General features: G+C 39.5%; 1 protein-coding gene across 1 annotated transcript in view; it reads left to right on the forward strand.

Annotated features, from left to right (window-relative positions):
- Window positions 1–24,800, forward strand: part of LOC124545474 — a 437,325-nt gene that overhangs the window by 270,679 nt on the left and 141,846 nt on the right. The gene's annotated exons all lie outside the window — the stretch shown is intronic.

Here is a 24,800-nt window from a genome sequence, read left to right on the forward strand (position 1 = left end):
AGCTTATGCGCATGTGCAGTTGAGTCGCGTATGAGTAGTACCTTCTCCCGCTTCTGGCTACAGAAATGTGGCAGTTAGCTGTATATGCAATAGCAGCAAGCAGCCAGATGCTATCTGGAAAAATTTTACTGGTGCCCCTAAGCTGACAGATTCACGTGTGCGCAACAGGCCCGGAACTAGGCGGCGGGGGCAAACCGGGGTATCTATCTGTCCCGGGCAGCAGTTTGGGGGGTTACCAAATTCATAATATTGAGGAAAAAGGCCTTGTTTCAGAAAGCGCCTAGCACCCAGCGCACATTGGTCTATCAATTACTCAGATGATTTTGATCACATCCCTGTTGGTTTTTGATCAAATTCTAAGTTGATTTCTGAATGGATCATGAGTTGATTTTTGAATGTGTGCATAGTGTATGTGATGTCTCTGTGATTGGAATCCCCATCGCATCTAGAAATAAACTTTCCTGCAGACAAAAGGGGACGGGTCTATACGAGCTGAGCGAATAAAGCCGAAAGGGTGAATGCCAATCGCTCTTTATGTGGTTGACTGGGTTTGCAAATGTTTAGCGTTGTTATGATTACTAGCGAATTCCATAGATTCAGACTACCAGAGTGGAAATAAATGACTAACAGGAATAACGGGCAACCAAGATTACGTATTGTCTTCTCCGTGTACCCAAGAAAATTTTGACAGAAAATTTTTGGCCTGACCGGTACCCTACTAAGGACCAGTTACACAGTCCCCGGCTAGCAGCCACTAAAGTTCTATTCTGGGAGTAGCGTGGAAAATGCGTTGTACGAACACTTAATAATGCCTAACCGGAGAACAAATGCGGTATAACTAAACTGGTGATTGTGGCAGGGTTAGTGAAGTTAACCAGAGGATAAATTTTGACACTGGCAGGAATAGTTACAGAATTGGTGATGACAAGATTGTTTGTTAGAACGAGGAAGGAGAAGAAATGGAGACTCTCACAAATGACAGAAGAATACGACGATTCTAAATTGGTATAAAAATTTCGTACTACTGCTTTTCGATTTCATGCTTCAGAAGCTAGAGAGTAGGAATGAAATGTGAAACTATTTCCCAATATAAAACCTTTTGCTTGTAGTAGGCCTAATATGCATTTGACATTGGTACTTTGTGAATTATATTCTGTCGTATTATAAAAATGACCATTTGTGCCGAAACAGTCTCGTTTATTTGGTGTGTGTAACAATTGCTACAATATTAAGCAGGCCTATTTCGATTTATCTAGCAGATTATTTGGGTACTATTTGTATTAACAGCTTTTCTGTGTTTTTTCGTGTAGCAAAACGCTGACGAACTTTGATGGCGTAATACCTTCTTTCCCAGAAAGGAAAGTACGCCATATAAAGCTGTGGCAAGATTAGAGAGAATAAAAAAAAAAAGCTAGGACTTAAGGATTGAAGAAATGTGTACTGTCTTGCTTGTCTCTTGTCTTTACTCATTTTATGTATCTTATATTTAATTTTATGTCACATAGAACAGCAAGTTATTAGCTAAAAGGCAGTAAGGACTGAAAATTTTCCGAGGAGTTCTTGTCCTCCCGGTTACAAATAATCCCATACACTACTAATTGCGAGATTTTTTAAAGAGGGGCAAGATGTCAAACTGTCCGACTGGGAGCGGGAGATGCACCACAGAACATTTTAATTTCCACTGGGCTGAATATAGTTTTATGGCACTCATTACAAAATATTACACCTTTGAATTCCACAGAGCGAAATACAGAGGCGTGCGATGGAACAATTCTGTGAAGAGCCTTAGCACTGCACTTCAGCACGCTTAAGACCAAATAACATGTCTTACGTTCCCTCGATCATATATGTTTTATGTATCAGACTCTTCAGAAAGATGTGAGCTACAATATGAAGATATTTTTGAAAAGTCGATTTTTTAAATTTTTGGTGTTCTACCTCAAACGCTCGAGGGAGGGGGAGCACCACTATCTAATATTGGCCCGGTTCGGAAATATCGTAGATCCGGACCTGATGCACAGAGCAGTCTGAGTTGTAGTGGGGAGGTGATAGTGTCCACATTACCCATGTTTCCGTTAAGTGATTTTGCTGTTTCCTCTTCGTTTATTGCTCTCATGTCAAATGAAAACAAAACGGATTTCTGTGGTCGGGAGCTATCAAGTGAACTAAAATACATTCACATAATTACGGAAGGCTAAAATTCACATAATTACAGAAGGCTAAAATAAGTTATTAGTTTAAGATTTTATTTTGTTTCTACCTATTTGACAGTCAAAGCATTAATCGTCTTGCAGAACAATGAAGTTAGCTCTGTTAGTTTGTTAAAAAAAATTGACTTTTATTAATCTTTTCTGCTGAGGCAGTCAATTTATTTGAAACAATGTGTTTAATTCCACACTATTGCCTAGTTTCAACTTTTCACTACATTTCAAGTTCACATTTTCATTGTCTAGCACGTATGTCATTATGCCATAATAAAGAACCAAACATGAGATAATGCGGTACTGGTACTCCAAGAAAATTTACATCTGAATCTGGACATACAAATGTGCATTTTAGTAGGGTCCACAAAATTCCCATGCTCTTAGAGTATCCCCTAACGTCTTGTTTCGTTTATGACATAATGTAAGATCTTTTAATGTTTTACACGTACGACCATACGGGCTCCCTGTGTCGTCGTAGCTGTGCAAGTGCGGCGACGCCTGTCATCTGGCGCAACTGCTGAAATGACTCTATTTCTAACAGGTTGCGGGAAAATATTCTGAATGGTTGTTCGAAAAGCGTTACCTTCAAGTAAAGATGATTTCCTTTTACACAAGAAGAACTGTGTCCGCCAATGTCCGATGAATTTATTAAATCACAGAGCGTTTGACTCTCATTCAAAATTCAAGTCTTAGAGAACGACCATTTAGAATATTTTCGAGCCCAGAAGATCAGATATTTATGTCGTCGTTAAAAATTTTACTGGCACATTTGTGTGATATATCTTAAAAGTGTAACACACGCAAAGAAGATCTTGCAGCTTATTAATCTTGGAGGCCAATATTATAGGCTACGTGAAAGCTTTTCTTTTCTTTTAGCAACACTATGTATATTAATTTAAACCATTACTTAGCCCTATTTGTGCGTTCACGCTACTTAGCAGTGATGTTGCTATTGGCTGACCATATCATGTGTTATATGCTCTTAATATCTGCTGTCATCGGCTGGCGAGATAGCTTGACATGAGCTATGACTGGCGTACAAAAACGCATTGCAATCTCGATCTCAATCCTTCTGAAAGTAACATGCGGTGTTTGGTGAAATTCGAATTTATACTTTCATAATACGAAATATGCAGTGTACGTGTTGCTGCACATCGGAAGTGCCGGGAAATTCTATGCTGGTGTATAAAACCACAACCATTGAAAGGATTAATAAGTTTTACAGTTCCGAGGACAAGTATACTGTTACTTAACATGGAAAAGTGTATTTTCATCTGAGAGGAAGTGTGTTTTTAACCGGGAAATCCGGGAAAAATCCAGGAATTTTTTTTCCTCGTCCACGTATACACCTTGTAAATGTCATACTTCCCTATTACTGTATTTGCCAAACAAACACCACCACTGATGGGGAATCAAATTCTGGATGCTGTGTGACTCTATAACACACTATTGTCTTGGATTTTATACGTACAGAGGTGCCAAAAGCCAAGAAGATAAGGCTGAGATTGCAAGACATGGCTTAGGTTACTGTGTTGTCCAGAAGTTACTGTGTTTGGGCAGTTATTTGAACAAGGGATATCATATCTTTATGGACAACTTTTTCATGTCAATACCACTTGTGTAAGTCTCTACAAATTAGGTACATACATTACTGGCACTGTAAGAAAAAACAGTAAATATTTGCCAGAGCAATTTAGAAAGAAATTTGGAATTGGGGAAAAGATGTATTGTAAGTCAGGTCTGGTACTAGCATGTGCGTACTGAGAGAAAAAAAGTCCCAGCCTACCTCCATTCCCTTATTGTCAAGTAAAGTTGGTGCTGGTGACATTGAAGTCCAAAATAATAACAAAACAGTAAAAAAGACAGAAATAATACACCAGTACAACCAGTATATGGGTGGAATAGACACATCCGACATGATGCTGTATGTGTATTTGTATGAGAGGTGAACTCTTCGTTACTGGAAGAAGGTAGCTTTTAACATAATGTCAAGAATGGTGCTGAATTCTTATATACTATACAACGAGCATAATAAAGGAAGGAAAGTTGTTTCCAGATATGTATACACTGTAATGATAATTGAAGCCTTGTCAGATGAATGGCTGCAAGAAAAAAATGCAACTGATGATCCTCATGGTGCTCCAGGTTTGAGAAAACTTACAGAGAAGAAAGAGTCAAGATGCTGTGTGTGTACTAGTGAGGGAAGGAAAAGGAGGTCAAGAACTGTTTGTAATAAAAGTCATATTGTAGACATGGAAATTCTGTAATGTTCTCTTCAAATAAATAATTATCTTTCTAAATAATAACAAAAATTTCATATCCCTCATGTCATTTTACTCAGAAATGTGTGTAGATTCTATGGATTGTAGTTAGCCTTGTTAAATTGAAGCACAGTGTTGGATATATGGAATCAAAGTCAAGTTTATAATTTTTTTTTTAAATATTTTATTTGGACTGTCACAATCAAATTCATTTGAAACATTATCATAATCTGTGTAAGCCATAATATTCTACATACTTTTATGGATAAGTGGTAATTTTTTCATATTTTTAAAGTGAATACTGTGTGATATATGGCAATTTAAATAGAATGTAAATACGCATTACATTTTTAGCACACACCACTCCAAATCGGCTGACTACAAAAGGGTTAAGTGTTCAGTGGATTCACAATCCTGTATCCATCTGTCCATACAGAGTCCTCTCATCTGTTTTCACCTTAACACCTTGATGACATGCCCTGGAAATCTCCATTTTACAGTCGCCAGGAACAGCAGATGGGGTACGGAAATATCCATTTTCCTGCACAGGCATTGTTTATGGCCTGTTGCACTCATTTTTTGGTAAATTTTGGATTATTTGCTGACCTGGTACAGAGTAGGAAGACTGTAGATGTTGGTGTCAGTATGTTTGACTACTTGTACAATCACAATAGCTTTGAAATCTTCATGTATACTAAGGTGATCTTACATGCCAGGAGTCAACGCACAATATGGCGTGGCCTGGGCAGTATACTTTGTGCAATGGTGAAATTTTTTCATGATTTACATCTGCATTCATGATTGAGGGTGATGTGTACCAAGTGATACAGAGAATGTAAAGAGTGATAATTCTAGTGACAATGGCAGTGAGTTTGGACCATCTACGAGGCGTGTTTTTTAAGTAAGTACCATTTTGAAATTAAAAAAAGACATGCTAAGATATCTCAACAATTTTATTATTACGTGAAAGCCTGTACCTTAATCTACTTTTCTACATAATTTCCGTCAATATTGAGGCACTTATTATAACATAGTTCCAGTTTTTGAATACCCTCATAGATGTCTGCCGCCTGACTTGTTAACTGTATCACCCCAGTTTTGACTTCGTCATCGTCTTGAAGACGCTGAACGCCCAGCTGTTTCTTCAAGTGCAGGAACAGATGGTAGTCACTGTGCGCAAGATCGGGGCTGTACGGAGGACAATATATAGTTTCCCATCGAAATGATGTGATGAAATCTTTGGTCTGATTTGCCACATGCGGACGGGCATTGTCATGCAGCAAAATGCCCTTGCTCAACTTTCATGGACTGTTGCTTTGATTCTGGTGTGACGTAGGCTACCCATGCTTCATCACCCGCAACAATTTGGCTTAAGAAATCATCACTGTTGTTGTGGTACTGCTCAAGGAAAGACAATGCACTGTCTAAACGTTTGATTTTGTGCACACCCGTCAACATTTTCGGTACCCAATGTGCGCACAGCTTTCGGTAATTTAAGTGCTCGGTCACAATGCCATAAAAAACACTACGAGAAACGTTAGGGAAGTCATCCTGCAAGGAGGAAAATCGTAAAGCGTCTTTTTTTCTCTAACCTTATTGTCCACTTCCTGCACCAAACTCCATTGTTCATCATGCACATTTGTGCGGCCATCTTTATATGCTCTCACCCAATTTCTTACCATTCCATCACTCATAATGTTTTCTCCGTAAACTGCACAGATCTCACGATGAATATCGATTGCTTTTAGGCCTTTACCACTAAGAAATCTTATAACAGCCTGTACTTCACAGTCGGCGGGACTCAGGATTATCGGAGGCATCTTAAACACTCAGTACACAACGTAAACAAGGAAGAATCAGACTGTGCGTAGATTAAGGTACAGGCTTTCATGTAAAAATAAAATTATTGAGATATATTAGCACATCTTTTTTTAATTTCAAAACAGTACTTACTTAAAAAACACGCCTCGTACATCAACCATACATCAGAAACATCCACGTATGTTCGTAAGTGACAGTGGTGCTGGCAGTGATGAGGAGGCAGGTGTTTGTTTATATGGAATAGATACAAGCAATGGCTATACAAAAGACAATAGAGCACATTTGGAACCTTTTGAAGGTCAGCCAGGCCTTAACATTTGATCCATGTAATATTTCATAGGTTGTTGCTCGCTTTTTTGGTGATGGATTATTTGATATTTTCATAACACAATCTAACCTATATCACAGTCAGAATTTATGTAGGTATAAAGCATCATCCAAGACTCTAAACTTGACTGGCATTCCAGTTGTTGAAACGAAAAGATTTTTAGTGATTATACTTGTGATGGGACAAGTTAGAAAGAATAGTTGTCGGGAGTACAGGAGCACAGACACTTTTATTGAAACTCCTCTCATCAGACAGCTACTGCATCACAATCAATGTGTAATGCAAGGCTTTTCCTGACAATACACAACAGGATGATCCAGCAGACAGTCTCTACAGGGTCTGACTAGTTCTCTAGCATTTTGTGGGTCGTTTTCAGACTGTTTATAAATTCATACAGGAGATACCACTTGATGAGGCATGATACCTCGAAGAGCCCACCTAGGAAATCTGATGAAATGTGGCTTACATGGGTGAACGGTATGTGAGGCCACAAGAAGTTACATATGTAACATGGAATTACATAGCGGTGGGAGGGAAACGACTGGACAGAATCTTTTTCTTTTTCTTTTTTTTCCTCTATATTGGCACCACACCTACACATCTGGCATCATGTCTGTCAGGATGACTAATGTAACAGTGTGATAATTGCAGATAACACGCTTGCATAGAAAACTAGAAATATGAGGGAGCACAAATTTGAGGCAATTGTTGGATCAGTGATCAAGAAACACCCTTCCAAGTATTGAAAAGTTTGCAGCACACACAAATTGAGGAAGGAAACCTGCTACGTGTGGTTGGTCTGCAAGGTACCGCTTCACCAGGCAGTGTGCTTCAGGAAGTAGCATACGTTGAAGAACTACTAGAACATATGGTGTGCAGGAATCCGAAGGTTGAATGTAATATTATCAATAGAATAAGGTAGTAATTAGGCTAGAAAATTGTCTGGTTCACACAGGGTGTGACTAAGCCATTTGGCTGGTGGATTATGATGATTATATGTATGTGAAGTTTACAGTCACATGACAGTTATATTTTATGAAAGGTGGTAATTTTCTACGTGTGTTAACTATTGTTTCCTGTTCAAACACTGTAAGTGTAAAATAAAAATATACAAAGTTGAGATGTTAATTGGTTTATGAATAGAGGCAAAAACTCAACAGATAGCTGAAGAAATACTGTTATGCATAGATAAATCAGCTTAAAGTACTGAAAGGAGATTTGATGTGTGTACTCCTGTCCCCATCCTTCCCAGCCCCCCCCCCCCCCCCCCCCCAATATTTCTCTCTCTCTCTCTCTCTCTCTCTCTCTCTCTCTCTCTCTCTCTCTCTCTCTCTCTCTCTCTAGAAAATAGTTGAATGCATGTATGCAGAGAAGCAGTGGTTGCCAGCCTGTGCCTTGCTATGACACACAATGGCTGTACTAGTAGGGAGTTTTAAAGATATTCCAATATTTGACACCTTCTATAACAGTAACAAATACAGACACTGTGAATAAAAATCCACTGACTTAGGTTTACAATATATTGTAAGGTACATAGCATGCAGATCTTATTGTGCAAAAGTGAACATGTTACAGGAAGTGGGGTAACTCTGCCTGTTTTGATTCTGGGATTTGAGAATTTGTGTTGTCAGCAACATGTTCATCCATCCCATAAAGCTCATATTGATGATAAATGTATAAAATAAATTGTTTGTTTGTTGTGAATTTAAGCCCTTAGCCTGTTATTGATTTCCACTTTGCAATTGTGCTGGGAACCAAAAATGTATGCTAAACACTGACGTAGAGGTTAGTGAACCATGCAAAGAGTAAACTCTTAATACAGGGCGTTTCAAAAACAATTTTCATTTTGCGAATGCATATATTTATTAAACTTTAAGACATATGAATACGAAGGTTTACATACTTATTTACAAACCTCGCAAGTTCAGATTACAGATGTTCAGCGACACAAACAATATGACTTTGATACTCAAATTCCTCCCACACTCGGGCAAGCATGTCCTTCATCACTGGTGTTATGGTAGTATGGATCCGATCTTCAACTCTTCCAGGCTCTGTGGAAGTGGTGATACATAAACGTTGTCTTTAACGAAACCCCACAGAAAGAAGGCAGAGGGTATCAGATGTGGTGACCATGTAGCCCAGCGGAGACATGCTAAGTCAACATCTCCTTGATGACCAATGCAACGGTTCGGTAGAGTTTCATTCAGATATTCACGCGTGACTCCAGTGAGGGGGTGTCCTGTCTTGTTGAAAAATGAAGTTGTCTTTGTGCACCTCAGAAACAACCAGTTTTGTAACATAGCGAGCTACTGCTGACTGTTAATCATGTTTTCATTAATGATGAATGGGTCGTAAACAGATGATCGGGATATTGCACAAAACACATTGACTTTTGGTAAGTCTCGTACATGTTCAGTGGCTGCATGTGGGTTCTGTAGCCCCCAAATTCGAACATTGTGTTTGTTTACCTGGTCACTAATATGGAAAGTTGCTTCATCACTGAACATGATGCATTGTGTGTAAGTGTTATCATTGTCAATAGCATCAAGAATCTCGTTGGAAAATGCCAAATGTTTGCGTTTCTCATCTGGGCGCAGAGCTTGTAACACTTGTAACTTGTACGGCTTCGTAACCAACCTACATTACAGAACACGCCAAGTTGTTGTTGTAGGAAGCTGTAACGACGAGTTGATTTTGAAGGACTGCATTGGAAAGCAGTTTGAATTTGTGCAATATTTTCTTCACAACATGAGTGCAGCCAGGGCTCTTTCCTTTACATACACATCCTGTGTCTAGAAACTGTCGATATCATCTGCGAATGTTCCACCTATTTGGAGGATCAATTTGGTATCTCAACCTGAAATATCTTTGTGCTCTAATCATTGAATTGCACTTCGCAAACTTGAGAACACAAAATGATTTTTGCTGCAGAGTAGCCATTTTAAACATATGACAGTTACCAAGCAAACCAGAAGACAATGGACATCTAGCGGCTATTAATGTAAACTAGACTATGTATTCGTTCCTCCAATAGCCGAGCTGAGGTGCAGTGATTGACAGTTTAGACAAAATAATACTTTGTAATATGTACATTATTTTTGAAACACCCTTGTATATCTTCTGTTCATCTTTTTTTGTTTGTGGCATAGTCAGCCAATTCAAGCAGAGCAAGCAGTAAACGAAATCAAAGAAAAATTTGGAGTAGCAATTAAAGATCAGGGAAAATAAATAAAAACTTTCAGGTTTACCAATGACACTGTAATTCTGTCAGAGACAGCAAAGGAAGAGAAAGATGTAAGATGAACATCAACAAAAGAAAAACCAGGATAGTGGAATGTAGTTAAATTATATCAGCTGATATGCACTTAAATTAATAGATGAGTTTTGTTATTTGGGCAACAAAATAACTGATGCTGGCTAAATTAGAGAGGATATGAAATGTAGAATGGCAGTGGCAAGAAAAGCTTTTCTGAAGAAGAGAAATTTGTTAATATCGAATTTTGATTCAAGTGTTGGGAAGTCCAGAAGTTATTTGGAATGTAACCATATATGGAAGTGAAACATGGGGATAAACAGTCATGTGAGAACAAAATAGATGCTTTTGAAATGCGTTGCTACAGAAGAATGATGATAAGATGGGTAGACTGTGTAATTAATTAGGATGTACTGAATAGATTAGGGTACCGGTAGACAATAAATTTGTGGAGCAACTTGACTTAAAGAAAAGATTGATTGATAGGACTCATTCTGAGACAGCAAGGGATCACCATTTGTTATTTTTTTTGTGGGGGGGGGGGGGGGGGGGGGGCGGTAAAAATTGTAGAGGGAGACCAAGAGATGAATACGTTAAGCGGATTCAGGAGTATGTGGGTTGCAGAAGTTGTGTGGAGATAGTGAGACTTGCTGAGGATAGAGTAGCATGGAGAGCTGTAGCAAACCAGTCTGTGTACTGAAAACAATAATAGTAACAACCATCACCATTGTTTATGTTTGCATGAGAAAGTAATGTGGAAACAAGTGGTTACATCTCTATATTTAATCAGTCATGGTTTAGTATCTCCAAATCTTGATTGGTATCAAAGTAAGATGTTCCAAGATTACTCTGAATTGGCAACCCGACATAATACAACTGATTTTCTTCATCGTACTTTCAGTTATGATCTCCACTGGATTTTCTAGATGCTGTTATTAACCTTGCTCATTAGTACACAGCAAAATTAATTTAATGAAATTGGGTTATACTAAGTGGCCATGAGAATTATTTAAGCTCTAATTTTGTTTATTTCTTGTGAGAATAAAGATATGAGAGTGATTTATCAATACTAGGAAATGTCTACTCCATTCAGCGAAGCAGCATTTGTCTGCTTCCAGATGTTTCCCTGCAATGTCTCAAATGAAAAGCTAAGACTGACTTTCTGTCAGTGTTTAATATCACTTACACTATGTGATCAAAAGTATCTGGACACCTGGCTGAAAATGATTTAAAAGTTACTGGTGCCCTCCATTGGTAATGCTGGGGTGTTGGCCCACCCTTAGCCTTGATGAAAGCTTCCACTCTCACAGGCATACATTCAATCAGGTACTGGAAGGTTTCTTGGGGAATGGCAGCCCATTCTTCACAGAGTGCTGCACTGAGGAGTGGTATCAATGTTGGACAGTGAGGCTTGGCATAAAGTCTGCTTTCCAAAACATGCCAAAGGTGTTCTGTAGGATTCAGGTCAGGACTCTGTGTAGGCCTGTCCATTACAGGGATGTTATTGTCATGTAACCACTCCGCCACAGGCTGTACATTATGAACAGGTGCTCGATAATGTTGAAAGATGCAGTCACAACCCCCGAATTGCTCTACAACACTGGGAAGCAAGAGGGTGCTTAAAACATCCATGTAGGCCTGTGCTGTGATAGTGCCATGCAAAACAACAAGGGGTGCACCACAGCACATCATCACCACCTCTGAATTTTACTGTTGGCACTACAGACGTTGGCAGATTGTGTTCACCGGGCATTCGCCATACCCACATCCTGCCGTCGGATCGCAACATAGTATACCGTGATTTGTCACTCCACACAACGTTGTTCCATTGTTCAATCGTCCAATGTTTACGCTCCTTACACCAAGTCACGCATCATTTGGCATCTACTGGTATGGTGTGTGGCTTATGAGCAGCCGCTCAACCATGAAATCCAAGTTTTCTCATCTCCCGCCTAACTGTCATAGTTTTTGCAGTGGTCCTGATGCAGTTTGGAATTCCTGTGTGATGGTCTGGATAGATGTCTGCCTATTACACATTACGACCCTCTTCAACTGTCGGTGGTCTCTGCCAGTCAACAGATGAGGTCGGCCGGTACACTTTTGTTCTGTACATGTCCCTTCACACTTCCACTTCACTATCACATCAGAAACAGTGGACCTATGGACATTTAAGAGTGTGGAAATCTCACGTACACACGTCACAAGTGACACCCAATCACCTGATCACATTCGAAGTCCAGAGCACCCCATTCTGCTCTCTCACGATGTCTAGTGACTACTGAGGTCGCTGATATGGAGTACCTGGCAGTAGGTGGCAGCATAATGCACTTAATATGAAAAACGTGTGTTTGGGGGATGTCCGGATACTTTTTATCACATCGTGTAGGTGTGAGTCAATTTAAATGTTGTATTGCATCTCAGATATGCCACCTTACACCAAAGTTTCAAACCAATCAAATGCCTCCTGTACTTGGCGCCTCCTGTACTTGGCAGTTGCCAGGAGGGTTGCATAAGTATCTGAATGAAACACTCAGAATGATCTTATTATGATAACTTTGAATTTCTCTTTGTTCCATAGGCTTTATTTTCCTAATTGGTCTTCACTGAAATCCTAATAACTAGCATGTCCTCCTCAGTCTGTCTGCCTTGGTGTTACATAGATAACAGCCCACACCTCAAAATAAAGGATGACTTACTAGAGTCAAGTTCCTTATGTTATCAACTGACTACATGTCGTGTGTTCCAGGTGTGTGTGCTGGCCTTCACTAGTACTTGCTTCACATTCTGCTTTGAGCTTGTGATCTGGACATAGTGTGCCATTCACACTGATGAGAGGACAGCCTGACCAAGACATGCACACTGTGAAGTACATCACCACCAGATTAGTTTGTGACAGTTACGCTGTCTCAGATGTCACCCAGGTACTCCCTTGCTGTTGTACCTTGAAGCAGCAACTTCTCACACCTTGGTTTACTGTTAGCTGTTGACAACATTCTTGCATTAATATCTAGATTTCCTAGAAATGAGATAATAACAAAGGAAATAAAGCTAATTAAAGGCCCATGTGGAGAAATGCAACCAAAACATATAAATTGGTAGGATTAAGAAATGTCAGCATATAGTCATACACTGAGAAAGTGGTGAGACACAAATGAGGGACGATGATAAGTCTTTGTAACATAATTTGTTGAGGTGATCTATTGCTTGTAGTAGATTCTGTTTAATTTATGTAAAGAAAAAGTGACTGATAAGGTATGTTCCCATCACCTGGCAGGGCATTGTAGAAATTGGCAATGAAGTACAACGCAAACACTCTTCAGTATTTACATCTGAAAGAAGAGTTCAGCATGTGTAACAAGTCACATTAATTCATTTAAACATCAACAGTTATCTGGGTTTACATGTTGCTATAATTACAAATAACAATTTTATTTGTTGCTTGTCCCATACAAGTAAGGTGCCCCCCCCTTTCCCTCCTCTCCCCGCCCATGCTTTTGTTGCATTTGATAGTACCTTAATACACACAAAACACTATTATTTAAACTCTAATGCTCTTTTGAATGTTTATACTCAATAGAAGGGAGAGCCTTGTGGTTAATACTGACATCAGAGACAGGGACTAGCGTGAGATTTTTCTGAATGTATAGCCTCAAAATTTCTTTGAACAGCTAGAGAACAGACTTGACAGGAAAGTGTCCTAGACCAGCTAGTAACTAACATAGCTATCTGAACTTTTTTAGTCAGTTAATGGAGAGGCGGGCGTCGGGGATTTTAAGGCTTTTATAACATTAATGATATTGAGCAACACAAGGAATGTTTAGAAAAAGGTAGGAACATATTTTTGCTTAGCATGAGTGAGGTATAAAAAATATTTAAATAGTAAACATCAAATATTCAGCTCTGAAGACAAAGATGTGGAACACAAATGAATAAAATCCGAAAGATTGTACAATACCCCTTAGGCCAGTATGTTCTGAGCTAGATTGTGAGGGATAGGAAATAGCCTCTGTGGCTCAATAACCGTGTTAGAAAAATTGCTACAAAAACAAAGAGCTTCATCACAGATGTAAGTAAAGTCAGAGCCTTTTTTTAGCAAATAAGAGCTGAATGGAGCGAAAATGAGCAAATTTTAAACGTTTTGTGAAGCTAGTAAGCAGACCATCATCATCCATTCTGGCACAGCAATGGAAGATGACATAGAGGAGGCCAAAGTACTGAATTCGGCCTTCCGAAACTGTTCCACTGCCGAAGATGGTCATACAAATGCTGAACTGATGGATGTCGGGACAGGTGATCATGGAGTCAACAAAAGCTGCTCAACCAAGGAAAGGCATCAAGACCATGTGAGATTCTACAGAGGCAGTGAAAAAATACTTATTCCCTTTTAGCAGCAATCTATCATAGATGGCTGGAGAATAAAGGGTAAAAATTGACTTACTCCCATTTTCAAGAAAAATCACCAAGCAAAAGCACATAAGTTGGTCAGTAGATGAGATGTGTTTCACTGTAGCAAAGATGAATTGATGCTTGTAGCTCTTATGGTATGCATTTTAGAGCGCATGTTTGCTAGACTTCTTGACTTCGAGTGATCGTTCTTGTCATATCCCTGAATACTGACCATCCCTCCTTGGACATCATTATAGTATTTGACCTGGTAATTGAAATAAAAAAAGAGCACATAAATATCTGATTCATTACTGTTAGATTACATTATTGGTGACAAATCACTGGGAATGAAAACTACCATAAAATACTGAGGAGCAACTATCGGTATGGCCTTAAGTGGCATCACCACATCAAACAAATTGTAGGGAAAGTAAATGTCAGGCAGAAATTCATTGGGAGAATCTAAAGGAAATATAATTCACCAATTAAGGTGCCTTAAATTAAATAATATACATTCGACATGAGTATTGTTCATCAGCCTGTAGAAGACAGAGCTAAGAAAACATCCGACGAAGAATGGTGCGTTTCATGATGGGCTCATTTAGTAAGTTTGAGAATGTTACAGACACACCAACGAACTCAGTGGCGGACACTACAGGAGAGGTATGGTGTATCATGGAGATATTTATTTTTGATCTGAAGTGTGTGCATTCCAGTCAGTCTGGTGACATTATTACCTCCAACATGTCTTATGAAATGACCATGATGCAATAATAAGAGAAATATTAGTTGGTACAGGTGTTCATCGACACAGTTGTTCATCGACACAGTTGTTCTTCCCACGCTCCATTGACGAACAGAACAGAGACGAGGAGAAATGATGATGCATTGGAAGCATGATATTACGCAGTTGTCAGAGGACATGCTTTACTCCCTCATTATTGTGTATCAGCATTACATTGAGAGTAAGCCTTCTAACGAAAGATTGGGAAAAAAAGTAATGCAATATTATACATATTGTTCTCAATTGTATTTAAATTTAAAGAGCCTTAGAAGTAAAACATTTCAGAAACTTACCAAATGGGATACAGCAATTAGACAAATAATTAAGATGTTGACTGAGCAATAACATGTTTTTCATACAAATAAACAATGGAAACTCCAGGTAACTTACCATAAAGAAGACACGTCAAGTTGCAGACAGGCACGATTAAAAGACACTCGCATATAACGTTTGGCCATAGCCTTAGTCAGTAGAGAGAGAGAGAGATAAACACACACACACACACACACACACACACACGAGCAAGCAAGCACACCTCATGCACACACGACTGCCAACTCCAGCATCTTGGGTTGGAATGCAACATCACATGGGATGCAAGCAGCAATCTGGAGAAGGTGGGGAAGGGTAAGGGATTGTAGTGTATGGATGGGGGGAAAGTGTGTAGGAACTAGACTGCCAACAGGCACAGCATCAGCAGTTTGTAGGGCAGGGAGGTGGGGAGAAACAGAACAAAGAAAGAAGAGAAGCAAGGAAAGACGGATAGATGTATTGACAGAGGGCTGCAAATAAACAGGGTGGCAGATGTGAAAGGGGAGGAGATGATAGGAGAGAGAGGGTGGAAACTATTTGCTGGAGGGTGTGGAGACAGTGTATAACCTTAGTTTGAGGCTGGGATAATTATGGGAGTGGAGAATGTGTTTTAAGGATAACTCCCATCTGTGCAGTTCAGAAATGCTGGTGGTGGAGGGAAGGATCCAGATGACTCTCGTAGTGAAGCAGCCTTTGAAATAAAGTGTGTTATGTTCAGCTGCATGTTGTGCCACAGGGTGCTCTACTTTCCTCTTGGCCACAGTTTGGCAGTGGCCGTTCATCCCGCTGGACAGCTAGTTAGTAGTCATACCGATATAAAAGGCTGTGCAATGATGGCAGCAGAGCTGCTAAATGAGATGGCTGCGTTCACAGGTGTCCTGGCTCCTGAGGAGGTAGGATTAACTAGCAATAGGACTGGAATAGGAAGTGCTGGGTGGTTGGATTGGACTGGTTTTGCGCCTGGTCTTCTACAGGTATTATGATCCTTTTGGCAAGAGGTTGGGATTTGGAGTGGCATAGGGATGGACTAGGATGTTATGGAAGTTGAGTGGGCAACGGAACACCACTTTAGGAGGGGTGGCAAGTATCTCAGGTAGTATGTCCCTGATTTCAGGGGATGCTGATAGGTAATCAAAGCCCTTATGAAGGGTTGAGGAGGCCACGCGAAGCGGATGGTGGAGAAGGTGTTGAGTTGATGGAATAACACAATTTTACATGTAACATGAATCATACTAAAACTTTTTTTCCACAATTATTAAGCACTGAAAGAGAGGGTTTTGAGTTTAAATCCACTTGGCCAGCTGAGAATGTAAAGATATACCAATGAGAAAGAGCTAGAAGATACTCAAAACACAGTAGGAGTACTGCCCATGAAGGTAAGCATTCAGGGAAAAATTGTGCTTGAGCAAAGTTGTAATCATTCAGACAGATTGAATATGTAAGTGTCTTCTACACGAAAGTCATTCCAAAGAAAGAGAGAGAGAGAGAGAGAGAGAGAGAGAGTGTGTGTGTGTGTGTGTGTGTATATACAGAAGCCCACAACTATTTGCTTGGTCATTTAAACAACAAGCCTTTGTGACCGATGTTGTTGTTGTCGCCTTCAGTCCTGAGACTGGTTTGATGCAGCTCTCCATGCTACTCTATCCTGTGCAAGCTTCTTCATCTCCCAGTACTTACTGCAACCTACATCCTTATGAATTGTGACCGATATATGTTGTTCAATGTTCTCATTGCACATTTGCATGAATTAATGTGAAAAGTGCACCAACAACATTTAACACCATGAAATGAAATGGTTGGTCAATCACACATGCTAATTAAAACATTAACCACCTTCTGCCACAGTATTTCCTGTGTTCATTATGTATTTTTTGATGGACTGACTTCAATAAGGTTTTCAACAGACAGTCGTAACATACTACCAAACCACCAACCTAACCTACCTAAATACTACTCCAGTCTACTGGCCTCTCTTTTCTATCAAATTATCACTCAATATTGCCAAATCCTGCATTGGGAAGGGAGATAACACAGAAAGCGAAACTGCAGGTTGAAATCCGCAAAAGGGTGAAACAGAGCAATGCTTTTTATCTGTGTGTGAGAGGCTTAATGTGGAGGATAGGGGTGCAAATGAACTGTAAAGAACTGCTGTACAAGACGCATTTTACACCCATACTGAAATATGCGTCGGAGTCTTGGACAATGCCAAGGAGAGAGGAGAAGAGAGTAGTTTCCAAGCTAGTGAGACAGTAATTCCTAAGAACAGTGTTAAGGGATGTGCAGAGAGAGAGGTGAGAAATGAAGACTTTAATAAGGAAAATAGAAGAGAACAATTGAATGATAGATTTGAGAAGAGTGGGTTAAAATGGTTTGGACATGTAAAGGGAATGGAAGAACACCAAATTAATAACTGACAGCACAGGCGGAGGGGTGAGCAGGGAGGGGGCAAGCAATGGAATGAGTAAGCTGGGTTGAGTCTATCTGGATCATTCTAAGGAGGAGGAATCTGGACTGCATCAATGTTGTAGAAGAAGAATGGTAGAAAGACGAGGGAAAGTGGATAAATACCCGAACATGTCCCAACCCATTCTGATGTTGGGTAAATAGAAATGATGATGATGATGATGATGATGATGATGATGATCATATCAAATCAGCATGTCACATCTAATGAAGTCCAAGGTGATTATATTCAGTGCTCAGAATGCTGTATAAAAAGAACCACTGCTCATAATGAAATCAAATTTGAATGGAATATTATCAAATACCTATAGACTTAATGTAGTATAATTTACTGCTGCGACCTCCAAGCTCTGTAAATAAAAGCCAAAATAGATAGACATAAAGAAATCAACCTTCGGTTTGTCTTGTCAATGTACCAGGATTGCTGCTGGACAGAAGCTTTGAATACATGTCTCATGGTTAACATTGTGACACAGTTGACAAAACACAAAGGAATTCAATGCATTAGCTGCCAGTGGGCATTGATCTATATCAAGTTGAAAATTTATGTTGGACCAGGATTCGAACCCAGGTCTCCTGCGTACTAAGCAGATGCACTGACCATTAGGCCATCTGAACACAGTTACCACAACTACTGCATGACCTACTCTGGTACACCTCCCATTAGACACAAATTCTCAACTTATACTGCATACTACTGATGTAGTGCACCTGCTCATTAGCCTTATTACTCACAGAATCCCCTAATTCCCATAACAGTTTGAGCTTGGTGGGTGCTCTGAATGTATCATTTGCTGTCATCACCTTACTAAACATGCAGTCAACAAAGTGACTATACAGCAGTGCTGGGCAATAATCAAAGTGGGCACAACCTTCACACAGTTGCCCGGTTCTCAGGTTAGCATTAGGTGTGGATATACCACTTCAAGTAAACAATACATATTAAAGCACTATATTGTAGAAACCAGTCTTTGTAATAATGAGAATTTCACTAAAATCTAACGATATTTCAACAAATCTATGTTGCTAAGAGGTTATCCCAATTCAAGGTTCGTTGTGCAAATTTCGGGTGCGGTTTGCCCATCTAACAGGTTTCAGTGGCAACAAAAATTTGACTTAAAGCCGAAATTATTGACTAAATTGACTCTGTTATAATCTGCTCATTAAGAGGTATATTTTGTGTTAAAAGTTCTTGCACAGACAGGTATAACAGTTGGAAACTGTGTACTTACAATAAATTTCTTTTATTTTGCCTCTATGTTCTTGTAGGTCCTCAGACTACTGGTTTCAGTCAGCAATAACCATCTTCAGATATGCAGCAAAATATGGCACAAACACAAATACAGCTAGTGGGTTGTGTACAGCTAGTGGGTTGTGTACAGCTTTAAACATTAAAACAATGCATGCTGAAAGGTATTACTGACATGCATGTAAAAACTGTGTGCTTTAAATATGACGAGGCATACCTGTTTGGTAAAAAACATGTCCTAATATACTGGAACCAATGTGCTAAACACAGAATCAGCTCAACCATCATCACACACATGTAATTTATGGTGTATACAAGAGTCATCTTGTCAGCTGCACAACTGTTCAAAACAAACTGCTGCACAATAGCCACAAAATGTTTGGATCACAAGCTCGCCAGATGTCACTACTGTAGGCGCACACACATCCTCCAATGGTAATTGTATGATGTAAAATAAAAAGTGGGATACAATCAGTAAAGTCTGTAGTGGACTTACAAGGGGAAAAAGGCATTGTAAAAATAAAATGCAGTAAATTAAGCATGACAGAAGACAGATTGTTAAGAACAAAAAATTACATAACAGTTATTATGATACTCTCTAGTTGCAGTGTTTTAGATAATGGTATTAATAATGAACAGCTTCCAGAGTACACATAGTAATATAAAATTTATAATACAGATAGAAGCCCAATGAATGAAAACTGAAGCAAATAATCAGCGCCCTCTGTTCGCGTTTATGCAAGAATGCCGCATAGTTGAGAAGCGGTCAGAAGAACATCACTGCCAGAGGGTTCCTTGTACCCTGAGGCATGTCATTCCAAGAAAAGAATGAAATATGTAAAGAACTCAGCATTTTGAAGCAAATTGTTGCAGCTAACAGCTTCTTTGTAAATAACGTCACCTGCCCTTACAGCAGGCGAAAGAAACTTATAATAAACAGCTGGCAGACACACATGCCCAGAATATAGAACCAATAAAGAAAGAACAAACACCATTCCTATGAAATTTCTCTGCAAAACGTTCCTGTAAATAGAAAAATGTTTTAGAAAATCTGATGTCAGATGTAGTTTTCAGGTTAACAACACCCTAAAACTGTGAGTAAAACATAAACTGAGAAGCACATATGACAAATTTTACGGCTGTGGAGTATGCAGAATTCATTGCAGTAACTGTGATAAATACTATATCAGTCAAGCTGGCTGTTCTTTTAACGTAAAGTTTAAGGAACATTCACAACAACGTAACAAAAACTGATCATTCCATAGGGAGCATTGAGAATAGTATGCTTATTCACCACAATCTTTTTCCAAAGGGTGGAAAAAGGCCTCTTAACTTGCTGGAACAGCTCGAAATTTATAAGGTGAAACACCCAGAGCCAGCAGAATTTCGTAATTGGTAAAGCAGTTTTGTTCTCATTGCCTACTTCACATTGTTCTACTTCAATCACAGAACAGCTCTGTTGCTTGTATCCTGCTTTTGGCTTCACCCAGTATACAATGCTTTACATATTTAGCTTGTTCTCTTACATTGTGCGTAGAACTCTAGTGTTTTCTTGTCCCTTCTCTATTTATGTAATATACTTCATTAACTAGATAATCTTGTTCATGCACTGGTATGGTGCTTCGTCATTCTTCTCGTCGAATGGCATGCCACAGGGAACGAGGGGGATAACGGTCAAGTTTCTCTGATCACTTCTCACCTATGTGGCATTCTGACGGTAGCACCAACTGAGGGCACTGATTATGTGTTGCAGCCTGTTTTCATTCATTGGGCTCATTTAGCTGTCTGTTTCTTTAGCTATCTGTTTTGTATGAAGGTTGACTGAAAAGTAATGCCTCCACCTTCGTAACTCTTCAACAGTTGGCAGCATTGGTATGCGGCAGACATTGGCTTGTTCTGTAGCCTCTTCTCTACAGCTCCAGTTACCGGGAAGCCTTAGGATTAAATGGTTGTATTGTTACAGTGTAAGGCATGGAACCTTGCACAGACGGTCGGTCAATGCAATTTAAGCAACGTGCAGTCATTGAATTCTTGACAGCAGAAGGTGTCTCCCGAAAGGAGTTTCATCAGAGAATGAAACCTGTTTGTAGGGATTGTGTTGATTTGAGTACTGTGTGTCGTTGGGTGAGTAAGTTTAAAGATGTTGAGGTGGGAACATCTGACCTGCGTGACAAACAAAGAGTTGGATGTCCTGTGGCAGCAACCACAGTGTTTCACAAGCAAAATGTTGGCATATTGATTCAGGACAATCTTCTTATCACTCAGAGAGAAATTGCAAGCACAATTGGCATTTCACAAGAACGTGTGGGTCACATTATTGCTTTGCTTGGCTATTGGAAGGTCTGTGCACTTCATGTGCCACCACAGCAGAACCTCAGAGACTGAATCTCACCACCGTACCACATCCTCCATGCAATCCAGATTTAGCGCCATCTGACCTCCATCTGTTTCTGATAATGAAAAACGATCTGCAGGGACATCATTATGCTTCTGATGGAGATGTTGAGAGAACTGTGAGACTACATTTGTGGAAACAGTGTGTTGACTTCTTCCGTGACGGCTTCAGAAAACTTGTTCATCATTAGCGGAAATGTATCCAATCTGCTGGTGATTATGTGGAAAAGTGAATAACGGTAATTAAAAATCACATTCCAAGGATTATTTCTGCATTTGATTTATTAAAATATTCCCATCCAAACCCAATCAATGAAGGTGGAGGCATTACTTTTCATTCAATCCCCGTAATTTTTGTGTTGTTATATGTGCTCCGGAAGCTGTTCACTATTTATACCGTTATCTAAAATATCGCCCTAGAGCATATCAGAATTACTGTCACTTAACTTTTTCGCTTTTAAGAATCTGACGTTTGTCATGCTTAATTTACTGCATTTTATTTCTACACTGCCTTTTCCCCCTTATAAGCCCACTACAGACTATTGATTGTATCCCACTTCTTATTTTACATCATACAGTTATCATTGGAGAGTATGTGTGCGCCTACAGTCGCGACATCTGGTGAGCTTGTGACACAAACATTTTGTGGCGACTGTATGGCAGTCTGTTTTGACCAGTAGTGCTGCTGAGAAGATAACTGTTGTATACACCATAAAATACATAAGTGTGACGATGGTTGACTTGTTTCTGTGTTTAGCATTTGATGAAGCCACGTTGGCTCCATTACATTAGGACATGTTTTTTATAAAACAAGTATGCCTCGTCATATTTAAAGCGCACAGTTTCACATGTATGTCAGTAATATCTTTCATCATGGCTCTTTTTTTTTTTTTTAAGGCTGTAGAAAATCCACTAAACGATGGCGCACGATAAGTCACCCGATTGAATTTTGATCCTACAAGTAAACTATTGGGGCAATAGCTTTCAAATTGTGCGTTCAACTTTATGCAGTTCATGGAAATCGTGCCAGATGTTGTTGCGAGCTCATCGCTTCCATTGTGAGTCCGCCATTTCAGTTTGCCTTGATGTCAGACAAAGGACGGTTGACCGTCGCACAAAAGAGAAAGACTGTATTACTGTTTGCAGCGACAAAAAGCGTTATATTGGCCAGAGAAGGTTTCATGCTCATTTCGGCACACGATTACCTCTCAGCCCACAGACAATACACAGATTACATCAGAAATTTGAAGGTACTGGGTCTGTTTTGGAGTGTGGGCGGCCACATGCACATACCATACATTTGTCGCAAAACATGGAAGCAGTTTGAGTGGCTTTGAGTCGTAGTACGAGTAAATCAACAAGAAAAGCCATTACTGAGTTGGGAATTTCACGCTGATCTGTACAAAGAATTACTCAATCCAACCTTCGCTTGTATCCATGCAAGATGACTGTGGCGCATAAGCGTACTGTGAGAGATAAGGGGTGGAGACGGAATTTTGCAAGGTGGGCAATAGAGCAAGACCAAGAGGCAGTGCTACACAACATATGTTTTTCTGTCGAAGCTTATTTTTACTTCAATGGTGTGTGTATGTGGGGGGGGGGGGGGGTGTCATGATGTCAAGTCATGGGATCATTGCTCCGCTCTTCTTTGATGCTACAGAAACCGGTGAACGCTATTTACACATGCTATGAAACCAGTACTTTCTCAACTCATGGCCTCACGTCTTCCATTGCAGACACAATGGTTTGTGCAGGCTGGAGCACACCTACATACTGTCAACATTGTGCTCGATTTCCTACATGAAAGACTTGGCCTTACGGTATTGTCAAACAGACTTCCAGAATGTTATGCAGGAGGCGGAATGTGGCCGCCCCACAGCCCGGACTCTAACCCATGTGACTTCTTCCTTTGGGGGTTCCTTAAAGAGAAGGTGTACCACAGAAAACCTGAAAATGCAGTGCATCTTAGGGCCATCATTGTGGAGTTACGGTGCGCCATTCCAAAAGATTTGTGTCACAGTTTCGTCACAAATGCATGTAAGTGACTTGAAGGAGCTGTAAACCAATATGGCAGTCATATTGAACGTGTGATTAATGAGGTTGTATTTTCAAGTTGTATTCTTTACTTCTACATCAATAAATTTCAAATCTTGTCAACAACAAATGTGTTATTCATGAAACAATCAGGTGACTACCATTGTGCGCCACCCTGTATTTGTGTTTTTGCCATATTTTGCTGCAGATCTGAAGATGGTCATTGCTGGCTGAAACCGGTAGTCTGAGGACCTACAAGTTTGTGACCATAGATGTGAAATAAAAGAAATTTATTCTAGATTTTCGTGTCGCTGTTCCATTTACGACCATGTCACAGCTTGTGAAACTATCTGTTCTTATTGAGGCAGCATAGCGGACTGCCACACTTACCAAAACTATGTTCCTCCAGTATTTGAGAAATCGTGCACTAAGTGACTTGCAACAAACATTACACATATTTTCTAACCTTCAGTATACGTTTTCCCTTACTGACACACCCATAAAATGCTGAAAGGGAAAAAAAAAAAAAAACAAAAAAAAAACGACACTTTAATTTATTACTTCTCTACTACTAACTCTATTCACAACACATTTTGCAGACAGCGTCAACATATACGGTAAAACTTAGTAATTCGCACACCGTCAATTGAAACTTTGGTTTTATGAGGTGCATGACTGATGACTACTATGCTAATAGTAAAAGTAACAGTAACAGTATTGATAATAATAATAATTTGAAGGATGTTGTCTGCTGGGTTGCAGAAGCTTGGGACCACTTAAAATCAAAAGCACTAAAACAGTCATGCGAAATTCAAGAGAAACATAGTGAAAGTGAAAGAATAATGAAAACAACAATGACACTATCAGACGAAAATGAAAATGAGTGGTTGTTGATCTCATTCAACATTTTTCTGGATGTGAAGATGCAGACAAAACTGAACTGCAAATGTCGTTGAACCAAGATGATCAGTATGAAGTGACTGACACTGCTGTTGTGGTAATGGTAAATGAAGGAAGCAGAGTGTCTAGTGATGAAGAGAAAGAGGATGATATTGGTGCCAACAAAATGAGTCACATTGATGGATTGGGGTGGCATTAGAATTAGTGTTGCACTATTTGATTCTTTTTCAGAAAATGTGCAGTAGTAATGGTTGTACAATAGTTTATGTATATGTATGTTTTTATAGTACAGTGTTTGAGTTTCTACTAGAACTTTGTTTCTAAGTTATACATTAACTGTTGCAATAACTTTGTTTACTGTAATAATACTCTGAATATAATGTTCCGAATTTGTTTTTAAATAAAAGG

Source organism: Schistocerca americana, chromosome 8, assembly GCF_021461395.2.
Source record: "Schistocerca americana isolate TAMUIC-IGC-003095 chromosome 8, iqSchAmer2.1, whole genome shotgun sequence".
NCBI lineage: Eukaryota > Metazoa > Arthropoda > Insecta > Orthoptera > Acrididae > Schistocerca > Schistocerca americana.